This window comes from Bubalus bubalis, chromosome X, assembly GCF_019923935.1.
Source record: "Bubalus bubalis isolate 160015118507 breed Murrah chromosome X, NDDB_SH_1, whole genome shotgun sequence".
Classification (NCBI taxonomy): domain Eukaryota; kingdom Metazoa; phylum Chordata; class Mammalia; order Artiodactyla; family Bovidae; genus Bubalus; species Bubalus bubalis.
In genome coordinates this window covers 123,512,875-123,526,943 of record NC_059181.1, presented here as the reverse complement: position 1 = coordinate 123,526,943, position 14,069 = coordinate 123,512,875, and the positions used below count along the sequence as shown (strand labels likewise).

Genomic DNA, 14,069 nt, shown 5'->3' with positions numbered 1-14,069 from the left:
TTTGTGGCATCACTGTGCATTTAGAATCAACTGTTTGAATGTGTGGACTGTGAAGTTTTTGGGTCATGTACTGTTGAAGCCTAGCTTGAAGGATTTTGAACATTACCTTGCTAGCATGTGAAATGAGTGCAGTTGTGTGGTAGTTTGAACATTGTTTGGCATTGCCCTTCTTTGGGATTGAAATGAAAACAGACCTTTTCCAGTCCTGTGGCCACTGCCAAGTTTTCCAAACTGGCTGGCGTATTGACTGTAGCACTTTAACAGTAGCATCTTTCCGGATTTGAAAGAGCTCAGCTGGAATTTAATCACCTCCACTAGCTTTGTTCATACTGATGCTTCCTAAGGCCCACTTGACTCTGCACTCCAGGATGTCTGGCTCTAGGTTAGTGATCACACCATCTTGGTTATCCAGGTTATTAAGATTTGTTTCGGAGAAGGCAATGGCAACCCACTCCAGCACTCTTGCCTGGAAAATCCCATGGACAGAGGAGCCTAGTAGGCTGCAGTCCATGGGGTCGCTAAGAGTCGGATACACTTAGCATCTTCACTTTCACTTTTCACTTTCATGCATTGGAGAAGGAAATGACAACCCACTCCAGTGTTCTTGCCTGGGAGCCTGGTGGGCTGCCGTCTGTGGGGTCGCACGGAGTCGGACACGACTGAAGCGACTTAGCAGCAGCAGCAGCAAGATTTGTTTAAACAGTTTTTCTGTGTATTCTTGCTACCTCTTCTTAATCTTTTCTGCTTTAGTTAGGCCCATAACGTTTCTTTCCTTTATTGTGCCTGTCTTTGCATGAAATGTTCCCTTGCTATGTCTCATTTTCTTGAAGAGATCTCTAAGTCTTTCCCATTCTATTGGTTTCCTCTGTTTCTTTGCTTTATTCAAATCCCTTGTGAGTATACATTGGAAGTGACAAATAGATTCAAGGGTTAGATCTGGCACACAGAGTACCAGAAGACCTATGGATGGCGGTTCCTAACATTGTACAGGAGGTGGTGATCAAAACCATCCACAAGAAAAAGAAATGCAAAAAGGCAAAGAGGTTGTCTGAGGAGGCCTTACAAATAGATGAGAAGAGAAGAGAAAGGCAAAGGAGACACAGAAAGATATAGCCACCTGAATGCAGTCCAAAGACTAGCAAGGAGAGATAAGAAGACCTTTTTAAGTGAGCCACCAGGGAAGTCCCTTATCTAATAAAAGGGGGTCTCAGTGAGATCACTATGCACTGAGTCCCCTCTTATGGACACTATAGTGTCCCTCTTATGGACACTAGTGTCCATAGTGCCTCCTCCCCTCCCCAACTGGGGGTCACTGTCTTACTCTCACCACCCAGGGGGAGGGGGCACCCCAGCCTCTCCCATGGGGAAGTCATAGACCCGAGAACCAGGTGTGGCTCCCTGAGGATGTGATTGTACAAATCATGTGCTCACCTTTAATCATCACCTCACAGCCAGCATTTGCCGAGAGATACATGGAGGACGGAGGAGACTATGGACGCTACCACCTGGCCCCACCTCTGCAGTCACCCACGTTCAGTGCACGGGCGGATGGATGACCAGCCCCTCAGGACAGGGCTGAGAATAGCCTCTGCAATGCCCAGCTCCTCCACGCGCCGTCTGGCAGCCCCGAGGTGGCTTCCAGTTCAGGCCAGTGACGTTGCAGGACGTGACTGAGACACAGCCTCAGCGTTACCCAGCTCCACCCATGTGCCATCCGTCTGCCCCAAAACAGCTTCTGGTTCAGCCCAGTGACATCACAGGATGCGAACGAGGAGTGGCCTGCACCATGCCCAGCTCCTCAGTGGGCCATCCGTCAGCCCCAAGCCAGCTTCCAGTTCAGGCCGGTAACGTCACAGCACGTGACTGAGACGCAGAGTCCACGATGCCCCCCAGCTCCACACACGCACTGTCCATCAGCCCTGAAGCAGCTTCCAGTTCAACCCGATGACATCGCCAACAAACCCGTCAGCCCACATGAGGTCGCCTGTGATGGTGTTGGTACAGCCGGTGGCTGACCCTGGGCACTGGCCCTTCACCCATGTGCAAAGGCAGGGGAGCCCCCACTGGGTCAGCTTCACCAGGGACCAGGCCGGTTGGACGCAGACAAACTCCAGGTTCTCTGTGAGGTTTATGCCGGCCATAAACAGCCTGCCTGGGACAAGAGAGGGCTGCTGTTCATGGTGCCGGCTGTGGGGTCAGCTGCCCACATGTTAGTCACTAACCCATGGAGTCATGTGGCCAACCAAACTATGTGGTCACCAACCCACGTGGTCACCCACCCATTGGGTCACTAACCTAAGAGGTTATGCAGTCACCTCTCCACATGATTACCCACTCACACCGTCACCCGCCCACACGGTCACCCACTCACCGGGTCAGCAACTCACATGGTAACCCACCCTGCAATCAGCAACTCAAACCGGTCACCCACCCACACGATCTCCTGCCCATGTGACCAGTAACCCATGGGGTCACCCACCCAGGCAGTCACCCACCCATGCGAGCCCTAAACCATGGGGTTCACCTGCCCACGCAGTCACCAAGCTGTGCCATCACCCGCTCAGACTCTGGCCTCCGCAGTGGTCAGAGATTCAGATGTCTGACAAAGACCAAAGTTCAGACAGAAGGGGCTCACAGGGGTGTTGACTCATGAATTTCTCCTGTTACAGAGGGCAGGCGGGCTGGACAGTGATCCCAAAGATGTCCATGTCCTGGCCCCATATGGTGGACACAGTAACATCCCCAAGGATGTCCATGCCCTGCTCCCCATGTGGTGAGCAGAATAGTATCCCTTAATACCTCCTATTCCATTTCTCCATTTGAACCCAAAGCCAGCCCCATGCACTAGGACATGCATATGACCAGGTATCCCGGTGTGAAGGCGGCACTCACCTGGGTGGCTGCAGCTCTTCATGTGCTACAGGTAGTGGACAAGGTCTTGGGGCTTCACCTGGTTCCCCCACCAGTAGGGGATACCAGGCCACGGTTCTACATGCTGACTCATGGATGCCTCATCCTTGTACGACAGGATGACCTACTGGCCCTGGGACCACAGCTGGTGCAGAGTCAGCACCTCCTGGGGGGAGAATCATCTGGGTGCCTGTGAGACATGTGCACAGTGGTTATTGGGGTGCCTTGTGACACGATATGTCAGTTATTGGAGGTGTCTGAGAAGCTACAGTGATGTGTGAATTATTAGGGTGTCTATGAGCAGTGATGGGCTGGTTACTGGGTTCTCTGTGAGAAGAGACAGTCATGGGTGGGTTATTGGCATGTCTGAGTAGAGACACTAGTGGGTAGATTACTGGGGTGTCTTGAGCAGTGATGGGTTGATTATTGGGGTGCCTGAGTGGAAACAGAGCTGGGTGGATTATTGGGGTTTCTGATAGGAAACAGCGAGTGGATTACTGGGGCATCTTGAGGCGTGATTGGTGGATTTGTGGGGTGTCTGAATAGAGACCGGGAAGGGTGTATTATTGAGGGTGCCTGTGACCAGTGATGGGCTGGTTATTGGGGTGTTTGAGTGGAGACAGTAGTGGGTGGATTACTGGGATTCTGTGAGCAGCATCACCCAGTGCCTGAATCAGCCTCATGAAGCTAGCGAATGGTCTGATTGCAGTGAAACCTAGTGCTCCCACTGCCCTCGCTGCCAAGAGCATGGGGAGCCTGTGGCCCCTGATCACTCCATGGGGACACAGCATGTCCCCAGAGATGTTCTTGATGCAGTCCATCAGGTACTCGTGCAGGTCCTCCGTCATGCCCTTGAAGTTCCTGCACGCCAGGATAACCACTTCCTGGGAGTGGTTCTCCAGCCATTCTGAGATCTCCATGAGGGCGTTCTGGGTGGGGGTGGAGGAGACGGGCCTTTTAGTGAGAGACAGAGGGGCGTGGGTGGGGACTTCCCCCAGCACAGCCACTCTACAGACGGGTTGGGGGGTCCTGACACAAAAAGACATAAAGCATGGCACCTGCTCCCAAGGGACCGAGTCTCTCCTGAATGGCAGTGGGGAGTTGTGGCATTGCTCTTGTGTGTGTGTGTGTTTGTGTGTATGTACACGCTCCTGTAGGTACAGGTGCACATGCAGGTGTTCATGTGTTCAGGGTCTGTGTGTGCATGGATATGCCTGTGTGTGTGTGTGCGCACAGAAGCAGAGAGCAGTGCTTATAATATTGTGTGAAATCTGTACTCCTGGTAGCATGCGAGGGCAGCAGGGTACATGCACACTGAGGCCCAGGACAGAACCTCCAGACCCCAAGGGTCATGAGGTTCTGTGGTGGGGGCACCGGGGGCCAAGGCCAGAGTGAAACACTAAGTGACTTGGCCAGCAGCTGAAAGAATGGACTGGACACCCCAAAACTGGACACAGGTAAGGATGTGTCAGGGACCTGGTATAGCCAAATTCTGGGAGACACCCCAGAGGCCAGAGGTACAGGTGTGAGTTCAGAAATGCACGTTGGTCTGGAATTCTGAGTGACTGATGCCAGAGGTCAGTCCTCTCCTGCCTGGAGTGGATGCGTGTCCATCTCCTTAGAGGCCAGTGTCTTCTAAAGGGAGTGGACCTGTGTTGTCCCCTTAGAGATCAGCATCTCCTGCCTGGAGTGACCATATGTCCATCTGAGTGGACGTGTGCCCATCCCCTCAGAGGCCCTCCCCCTCCTGCCTGGACCAGACATGGGTGTCCCTAGATGGCAGACACCCCCCCAGTCCCTACCCCCTGTCCCCACCCCTACCTCCCTTAGGGCCGTCATGTACACCATGTGGCCAGAGTGCAGGTTCCTCTCAGTGCCCTCCTCCATGTGCACCATCCGCAGGTCCTTGTGCCAGCATCCAGCTGCTTCGTGATGCTCAGCACCTGCACACCTGTGCTGGGCAGAGAGGGCGGCCCCCTGCTTAGGGGCTGGGCATGCACTGAGGACGCCCAACTGAGGGCCACATTATCCACTGTGAAATCCACAGTGTTGGTGCTGCTGGGGTTGAGGCCCTGCTTCTGGGAACAGGGTCTCCAGGGTCACTGATCAGGTGGAGCACAGATCTGAGGTCCAGATTGTGGTCATGGGGGGGGGGGGTGTTCCTGCAGAGTCCAGCCTCACCCTCCTCTCAGGCAGTCTCTGGGTGAAAGCTCCTTGTGGGTTCAACAGCCCAGGCTCCACAACACCTAAGCTGGACCCTTCAACATGAGGACATACAAGACCCACAGAGGTCTGTGCCCACCCCCACAAACAGCACTAGGAAAGGCAAGGAACCAAGGGGAGAGAACGAAAGGAAGAAACATCTGTCCACCACACAAATAAGACAGGAAAAAGCAAAAATAAGTTTAACATAAATTGAAAAGTGAAAGTTGCTCAGTTATTTCCAAGTCTTTTCGATCCGATGGACTGTAGGCCACCAGACTCCTCTGTCCATGGAATTATCCAGGCAAGATTACTGGAGTGCGTTGCCATTCTCTTCTCCAGATTTTCCCAACCCAGGAATTCAACCCATATCACCCGCATTGCAAGCAGATTCTTTACCAACTGAGCCACCAGGGAAGCCCTAATATAAATTCATAGCAGAAAACATACTGTGTCCTCTACAAGGAGTCATAATGGAAAAAGGAAAAAAAAAAAAACATACAAATAAAAAAAAGGAAAGAAAATAATAGATTCTCTCTATCCAAAATAAAAGAAAAAGCAAAAACTAATATTAACATAAACTAATAGCAGAAAATGGTACTGTGTTCTCTACACAGAGTCATAATGGAAAAAGAAAAAAATAAGATAAAAAATGGGAAAGGAAGTCACAGCACCTCTCTCCCAATCCAAATTAAAAGAAAAAGCAAAGATTCATCTGAATATTGTCAGCTATACACAGGCACTTGCCATCTACCTCTACAAAGATTAAATGAAGTGCTGCTGCAGTCGCTGATCTTCAACACCCCCTGAAAGACCACCACCCGTGCCCCCCACCATGCACACACCCAGGTCTCTTTGGCAGCCATACCACTTGAGACCACAGCACCGAGGCCCCCGCGGATGGAGGGACCCTGCCCTGGAGGGACGCAGAACAGAGAGACCCAGCAACAAGGGGCCCTCAGAGCAGAGGGACCCCAGTCCTGCAGGACTCCTGGGCTCTGGTGGACCCCCTCCTGCTCCCTCCCTCCTCTGGGTGTGAACTCTTAAGGCCAGGCTGAAGGCCCCTGATGCAAGGAGGAATGTAGTTTGTCCACATTCCAGCCCTGGCTCTCTGCCAATCAGATCCCCTGAGGGGGATTCCAGCAACCTGGAACCTCCCAGGAGGAAGCAATTACACAAGGCAAGAGCTGTGGTTGACAGCCTTTTGTCTTCTTAGGAGGACCAGCCTGGGAGCAGAAAAACCAGGAATATGATTGCCCCTCAAGTGCGGGTTCAGGAAGGCGGTGGCCATCTGTCCCCTGCTGGTGGGCCCCTGCTCCTGCGGGCACCTGGGCCCAGGTGGGTTTTCTACCCTGCCCTGCATCCACCCCCTGGCTAATGTGTGTGCCAGTGACAGGACTGCTGTCAATTGGGTGCCCCCTCTCCACAGACAGGGCCCCTGCCATTGACTACTCTCCATCCTCCGCAATGACTGCCTCCTACCCCGACTTCTCTCCACCCCATAAAACCCCTGATCCACCCTGCAGAAGCACTACAGGGGAGGGGTGTTAGTGTGTGCATGTGTTCTCAGTTGCTTCATTTCGTCTCGACTCTCTGTGACCCCATGGACTGTATAGCCTGCCAGGCTCCTTTGTCCATGGCATTTCCCAGGTGAGAATACTACAGTGGGGTGCCATTTTCTCCTCCATGGGATCTTCCTGGCTCAGTGATCAAACCCGGGTCCCCTGCATTGCAAGCTGATTCTTTACTGTCTGAGCCACCAAGAAAGTCTCCCTGGAGGGGGTGCCAGGGTACAAATGCAAACCCACCTCAGAGTACATGGGAACTCAGCTATTGCTTATCTGGGACCAAAAAGGAGCTCTGGTGTCAGCTCAGCTGCACAAAAGGCGGGACCCAGCCTCCCCCTTCCCCTCCCAGCTCCCCCAGCCTCTGTGACTTCAGACAGTGATGCTGTTAGTCCATGGGTCCCCGTTCTGGCTTCAGGCTAGTTCCAGAGTAAAGCTGTGTCCTTTCCTACTTTTCTTGGAGGCTCTCTGGGTGGGGAAGATCTCCTGGAGGAAGGCATGGTGAACCACTCCAGTATTCTTGCCTGTAGAATCCCATGGACAGAGAAGCCTGGCCAACTATAGTCCATGGGGTCGCAATGAGTCAGGCATGACTGAGCGACTAAACAATTCTGCTTTACAGCAGGTTTGTTCTCAATACCGTTTCCCCAACAAGGATAAGGACACTGCCCCCTGTGGGTGACACTAGTGGCTGGAGCTGGGTCCAGGGCCCGGGCATGCCTGCAGTCTCTCACCTGGGTGGTGGACCACTTGAGCACCACGGGCAGGGTGACACATGGCAGCACTTTGCCCAGAAGCTGCAGCAGCCTCGACTCCTTGTGAGAGATGGGTGACTTCTTGTTCAGGCAGTATGTCATCATGCCGTGGCTCCCTGCAGGCAAACCAGGTGGGGGACATGTCACCCCCTGAGCCTGTCCTCTGTGCCCCCAAGCCGTCCTAAGGATGCACAGCTATAGCGCCGCGGGGCATGGGGGAGTCCCAAAAGTCATATCCACTGAGTCCCGGGAACTGAATCTTGTCCGGAAATGGGATCTCTGCAGCTGTGAGAAAGTGAAAGTCAATTTATTTAAGGAATCCCGTTTTTGGACAGAAAAGGCTTAAGATGGCTTTTGATTTTATGGTTTCTTGCCAGGAGCCAGCACGAGAGTTCCCACCCATGACAAAGTTCATGCGGAGAGGCCTGACATGCAAAGGCGAGTCAGGACTCGAGGGCCCCCCTGGATCTGCCTGAGTGTCTACCCCCAAACCAGAATCTGTCTGTTTTACTATTTTACGACTTTGACCAACTCCTCTGACATTAATGGGGAGCTATCCCCATCACCTTTTCCTTGAAGGAAATCAACTTAGAGCTCTAGCTAATTAGCCTCCTGGGCATAATAGTAGTGTTTCAATCCAAACCCCTCAGATGGCTCTCTAACTTGCCTGAAAGGTTTACCTGGACTCCTACAGCTATGCATACGATTGTTTACAGTCTCCCAACCGGAGAGGCATGGGAAGCTTAAGATATTCAAATAGTATAGAGCCTCTTGGAGAGTTAGAAATTGTTAGAATAGAACTAGTAAAATATTTCATTGTTGAGCCAATGCTTGCTGCCAAGTTTCCACATCCCCTGTATTGTGTCCTTGGGAGTATATTAATTAATATAGTTGGTATATAGAAATAATAAGTAGTGGCCTTGGTGTTAACAACTTTAGACCCTTAAGGTAATAAATTCTTTCCTTGTTGTAAGCCCACTGCACCTTTGCCCTATAGGAATGCAACTTTATCTAACACGTTCGGAGGATGGCGCCCAACTTTAAAATAATTACTCTTAGAGAAAATAAGTCTTATGGTTGACAAACTATTATCAGAGTCATAAAATGTTAACAGGCCTTCTGGCCAGAAGATGAGGTAAATCACCTAAAGCATTTGTATACTATAAGTTTGCAGAAAAGAAAGCCTGGTCTCAATAAGGATCAAAGACTGCTGACTTTGCATGATTTTACACCCCCTATTATCCTCTATACACAACTTAAGGTATATAAGCCCCCTTTGAAAATAAAGCTACGGGCCTTGCTCATCAGGCTTGGTCTCCCCGTGTCGTTCTTACTTCCTTTTCTCTCCTTTTCTTCTCTTTTCTTCCTTCAGGGTGACTGATCGGAGCATGGGGGCTCTCTGAGACCACTTACTTGCCTGGGTTTCTAAGACCCACTCGAGAAGGTGCCCAGGGTGGGGCACCTTCCGTGATTCGAGAGGGTGCCTGTGGCCTCCGTGGTCAGAGCAAGTTCGGTGTCACGAACTTTATTAGTTTCCCACGTAAACGAGTCAGGTCAAGCCCCTGTGTCTTTTTCCTTTTATCTATCCTTTTAATCACCAACGCAGTCCTCCCGAGGGAATCCCTGGATCCAACTGGGGCTGGACCCCTGGAGTTTCTTGTTTCCCAGGTGGTTGTCATGGCAAAGAGCCTGCTTGCCAAAGCAGGAGGCACAAATGATGCAGGGGTGATCCCTGGGTTGGGAAGATCCCCTGGGAAGGGAATGACAACCCACTCCATTATTCTTGCCTGCAGAATCCCATGGGCAGAGGAGCCTGGCGTGTACAGTCCATGGGGTTGCAAAGAGTCAGACACAACTGAGCACAGGCAGACCCTCTTTAGGTACAAGTACTTTGAAGTTATTCATAGTATTTTCAGACTCTTTATGATGCCAGTGTTGTCATTTATTTATGGTCATTTAAGTGTGGTTTCATTTATTCTTTTTCCTTTTAAATCTGTGTGGTCTGTTTCAGAGACAGTGTGGGGGAGATTCATACTTTAGCAGTCACTTGGGGACAATCCAGAAATCCTTCCCTTCCGTCTCCTAACATAGGTTTGCACTAGCTTTATTTCTCTCTCTCTCTCTCTCTTTTTTTTTTTTTTCTTATTTATTCTCAGGGTCAAGGGACAGGAAGGAGGATTTACAAGTTCATAATATAATTTGATTTGATGATGTTACAGAAGAGTGAATGGATGGGTGGATAGATAAGTGGATGCATGGATGAATGGATGGTGGGTGGGTGGATGGATGGATCAGTGTATGGGTGGGTGATGGATTGGTCAGTGAATGGATGGATGGATGATGGATGGTTGATTTATGGATGGATGGGTGCGTGGATGTGTGGGTGGTTAAATGGATGGATGAGTGGATGTGTGTGTGTGTGGGTGGATGGATGGATGGGTGGGTCAGCAGCATGTGGTCCATACACACACTGGTCTATGCCTCACCATGAAAAGGAGTGAAGTTCTGACACAGGCTACATCGTGGATGGACCTTGAACACACGATGGTCAGTGAGAGAAGCAGACACAGAAGGACACATTTTATGTGTCCATTTATAAGAGATGTCCAGAACAGGCAAATGTACAAAGATAGAAGCAGATGAGTGGTGCCCGGGCTTGAGGGAGAGGCATCATGAGTTATTATGTAAGGGGTACAGGAAGGAGAGAGGCCAAGGGTCCCTCTGTGGATGGAGGAGGTCTGAGGACTCGGAAGCCTCCTCCTTGTTGGGCCCTCACAGCCTTCCCTATGGGGAAGCACCGGGAAGGGCTGAGAGACTGGGTCCACGGTTCCCTGTCTGTTCCACACCCTCAAGGGAAGGGCTGTGTGGGGGCCCCTCCTCCCGGGGGGTGGGGGTGGCCAGCATAGAACCCCACAGCTGTGGAAAGGGTGAGAAAGAATCTAAAGCTGCCTTCCATAGAAAACAGCACTTCCTGTTTGTCCAACTGTCCATGTGTGCTCCCAGCAGGCAGTGCCCAGGGTCACAGAGCCAGGGCAGGGCCCAGTGTTGGCATGGCCAGAGGAGTGCTGGTGGAGACTGGGGTGTGTTTGCACCTTGAGGAGGTGAGCAGGGTGCTGTCTGGCAGGGACCCTCCCCTTCCAGGCCACGGTGTCTGGTGGCCACCCCTCTGATGGCCTGAGCACAGCAGTGTCACCCTGGAAGTGCCCGCCTACCTGGTCACCACTGGGCATCCCCAAGTCGAGATGCCCACCCATGGCTGAGCCTTGCAGCACTTTTTGCAACCAAACTGGCTACAGTCAGAGGTTCCTCATTTTAATTAGATAGTTCTGGTACGACTTATCGAGTTGTTTCGGGGTGGGTGGCCCCCTTAAACTTTGGGCCCTCCAGGCTCAAGTGCAGAATGTGCTGCACAAGCTCTGATGGAAAACGTGGGCAGAAAGGTGAGGAGTCCCCAGGAGTAGGACAGAGTGGCTGAGAAAACACAACCCTGCCCCCCAGGGTGGCTAGCATGTGTCCTGGAGGCAGACTCTAGGGGGTTCACATACCTTCTGGGTTGAATGTTATAAAGTGGACAGACGAGGGTAGGTGCTGGTATGTATGTGTGCAGTATGTGTGCATGTGTGTTTGCTGTGTGTGTGAATGTGTGTGTGTGTGTGTGTGTGTGTGTTCAATGTCCCTGTGTGTGCCTGCATGTGTGCATATTTGGCACTGAGGCTTCCTACACTCAGGCCCATCTCCCAGCCACATCCCCACGGAGCTGAGCCTGTGGGGCCTCACCTGGGATGGAGAGGTGGTGCAGGGGCATGTCCCAGAGCCGAGAACTCAGCACTGACATCCATTCCACGTTTGCCTTGGTGGCACAGGAAGGAGCCAGGCGAGCTCACCTGCCAGACCATCGGAGGCTGAGCCTGGGAGATCTGGGGGAGGAAATAGGGCATTGCATAATTAAAACAGGACATACAGAAGACCCGGTGCTGGCGGCGTGGAGGCGTGGCTCTGAGAATCGGGAAACTGCGGACTTCTCTCCAAGAGAAAGGAGGATGGGGTGGTGAAGAGGGGAGAAGAGCTCTAGAGACAGAGAGACTGAGACACAGAGAGAAATGGACAGAGACATGAAGAGAGACAGAAACAGAGAGAGGGGAGAGACACAGGAGGTGAAGTGAGGGCTTGAGGAGGAGCAAGGGAGGGGGGAGACAGGGACCAACAGACAGACCCCAGAAGCTCAAGTCTGTTCTCCCTGAGGCTAGAGCTGCCGTCCCCCTCCAGAGAGTCCCCCTTCCTCAAGCTGTGCAGCAGCCCCCTCCTCTTGGGGCTGAGAGGGGCCCAGTTGAGCCTGTGGGGTCACCAGTTATGGGGGCTTCCATCCTAGGTGTGATGGGCCCAGGCACAAGGTCACACCCCCTTCACTCTCCAGAGGTGCTCTCTCCATCTGGTGGGTGTGGCTGCAGTAAAAGTGACTGGACCAGCTCCCAGGATGAAGCACCCACTTGGGCAGCTGAGAAGCTGGGAATGCCTCTGGTCAGGGTCTGAGTGTTCCCTCTCTCCTGTTATGGGTGGGTGTCCTTGTGGAGAGGGGACAGAGGAGTAAAATCACTATAGTTTTTACCGATGTGTGGCCAAGCGTGGCCATCCCATCATGCAAGGAGATGATTTAAAACACAATCACCTGGAGACATGAACCATAACTTCTGAGTGGTGGCTGCAGATTTTGTCCACTCACCCAGAACCTGATCTCACTCTCGAGCTTCTGTGCCTTGTCTTTCCACGTGGGAGAGGGGACAGAGCCCTGTTCATGGTGTTGAAGGTGATCTGAGGGTCCAGAAACACCCTCCCTCACCCACCATGTCCTGGAAACAGTTTCTGCAAAGACCTCTCCCTATAGAGACTCAGATCCAGATCCTGACTTCCCTGACCTGGCCACACAGACCAGTCCCTCCCTGGGATCATCAGTCGGGGCTGACCCGGTCATTCCCAGGACCTGTCAGAACATGGGCCTGTGACACACTGGTTCTCCCTGCCTAGCCCCAACAGCAGCCACTGTTGCTGGCTGAGCAGAACCTTCCCCTCACAGCTCCTCCTGAGTCAGGGCCTGTGGTCCACATGCCATCAGGACTCCTTTCATGGCAAACACATGCCTGGGCCTTTATTTTTGTGTTTACTGCTCTCCACGGACAGGGGTTGTCTCTATTCTTAAGGTCCCCTCTCTATAGTAATAATTCCCTTCTGTTGCCATAGTCCCCCCTCTACAGTAATAGTCCTTTTCTGTTTTCATGGTCCCCCCTCTACAGCAATAATCCCCTTCTGTTGTCATAGTCACCCCTCTACAGTAATACTCCCCTTCTGTTGTCATACTCTCCCCTCGACAGTAATAGTTCCCCTTCTATAGTAATAGCCCCCTCTAATATCATAGTTGGAGAAAGGCATGGCAACCCACTCCAGTATTCTTGCTTGGAGAATCCCATATACAGAGGAGCTTGGCGGGGTCCATGTGGTCCGTCCATGGAGTCTCAGTCAGACATGACTGAATGACCAACACTAATGTCATAGTGTTTAGAGTAATAGCCCTTTATTCTCAAAATTCTACTTCTACAGTAACTGTGCTCCTCTATTGTTGTAGTCCCCGCTCTGTATAATAGTCCTCCTTAATTGTATTACTCCCCTTCTATTGTCATAGCTTCCCCCCCCCACAGTAATAGTTCCTCTTCTACAGTATTAGCTCCTCTCTATTGTCATAGTAACAGTTACCCCTATAGGGTAACAGTTCTCTATTAGAAAATTAATAGAGTAATAGTTCTCTTTTATTGTCATAGTCCTCCACCCCATACACTAGTAGTCCTGTCTCTATTGTCATACTTCACTTTCTATTGTAGTAGTCCCCCCTCTGCAGTAAAAGTCTCTCCTTTACTGAAATAACCCCCCTCTAATGTCATAGTCCTACTATATAGTGATAGTCCCCCCTTCTATTGTCAAAGTTCCCCTTCTACAGCAGTACTGTCATAGTCCCCTCTCTGCAATAATAGTCCTTCTTGATTGTAGTAGTCCCCTTAAATTATAATAGTCTGCCTCTAATATCCCCCTTCTAGAGTAAAAGTCCTTCATTGTTATAATCTCCCTCTACTGTCATAGTCCACTCCCTATTCTAATAAGTCTGTCTGTGCTGTAATAGTCTCTCATGTAATAATCTCCCTCTGTTGTCAGTATCCCCGTTCCACAGTCAAAGTCCGCCTTCTACTGTAACAGTCCTGCCTCTATTGTCTTAGTTTCCCCTCTACACTAATAGTCCCCTTCTGCTGCCCTTACTCTATATTAATCGTCCCTTCTCTATCATAGTAGTCCCCACTCTAGTCCCTTCTCTATCATAGTAGTCCCCACTCTATAATAATAGTCTTCCTCAATTTCACTAGTCCCTTTCTATTGTAATAGTCCCTGTCTGCAGTAATAGACCCCCATCCATTATAATAGTCCTCCCTAAGGTAATAGTCCTCTTCTATTATGATAGTCCCTCTCTCTTTGTCATAGCCCCCTCTGTTCAGTAATAGCCCCCCCTCTACAATGATAGAACACCCTCTATTATAATAGTCTCAAATATGCTATAATAGTCCTTTCTCAACAGTGAGAATTCTCCTCTATTTTAATA

At 51.1% G+C, this 14,069-nt stretch overlaps 1 pseudogene; it reads right to left on the bottom strand.

Annotated features, from left to right (window-relative positions):
• Window positions 1-1,913: 1,913 nt before the first annotated feature.
• Window positions 1,914-11,328, bottom strand: LOC102393739 (annotated as a pseudogene).
• Window positions 11,329-14,069: the final 2,741 nt, after the last annotated feature.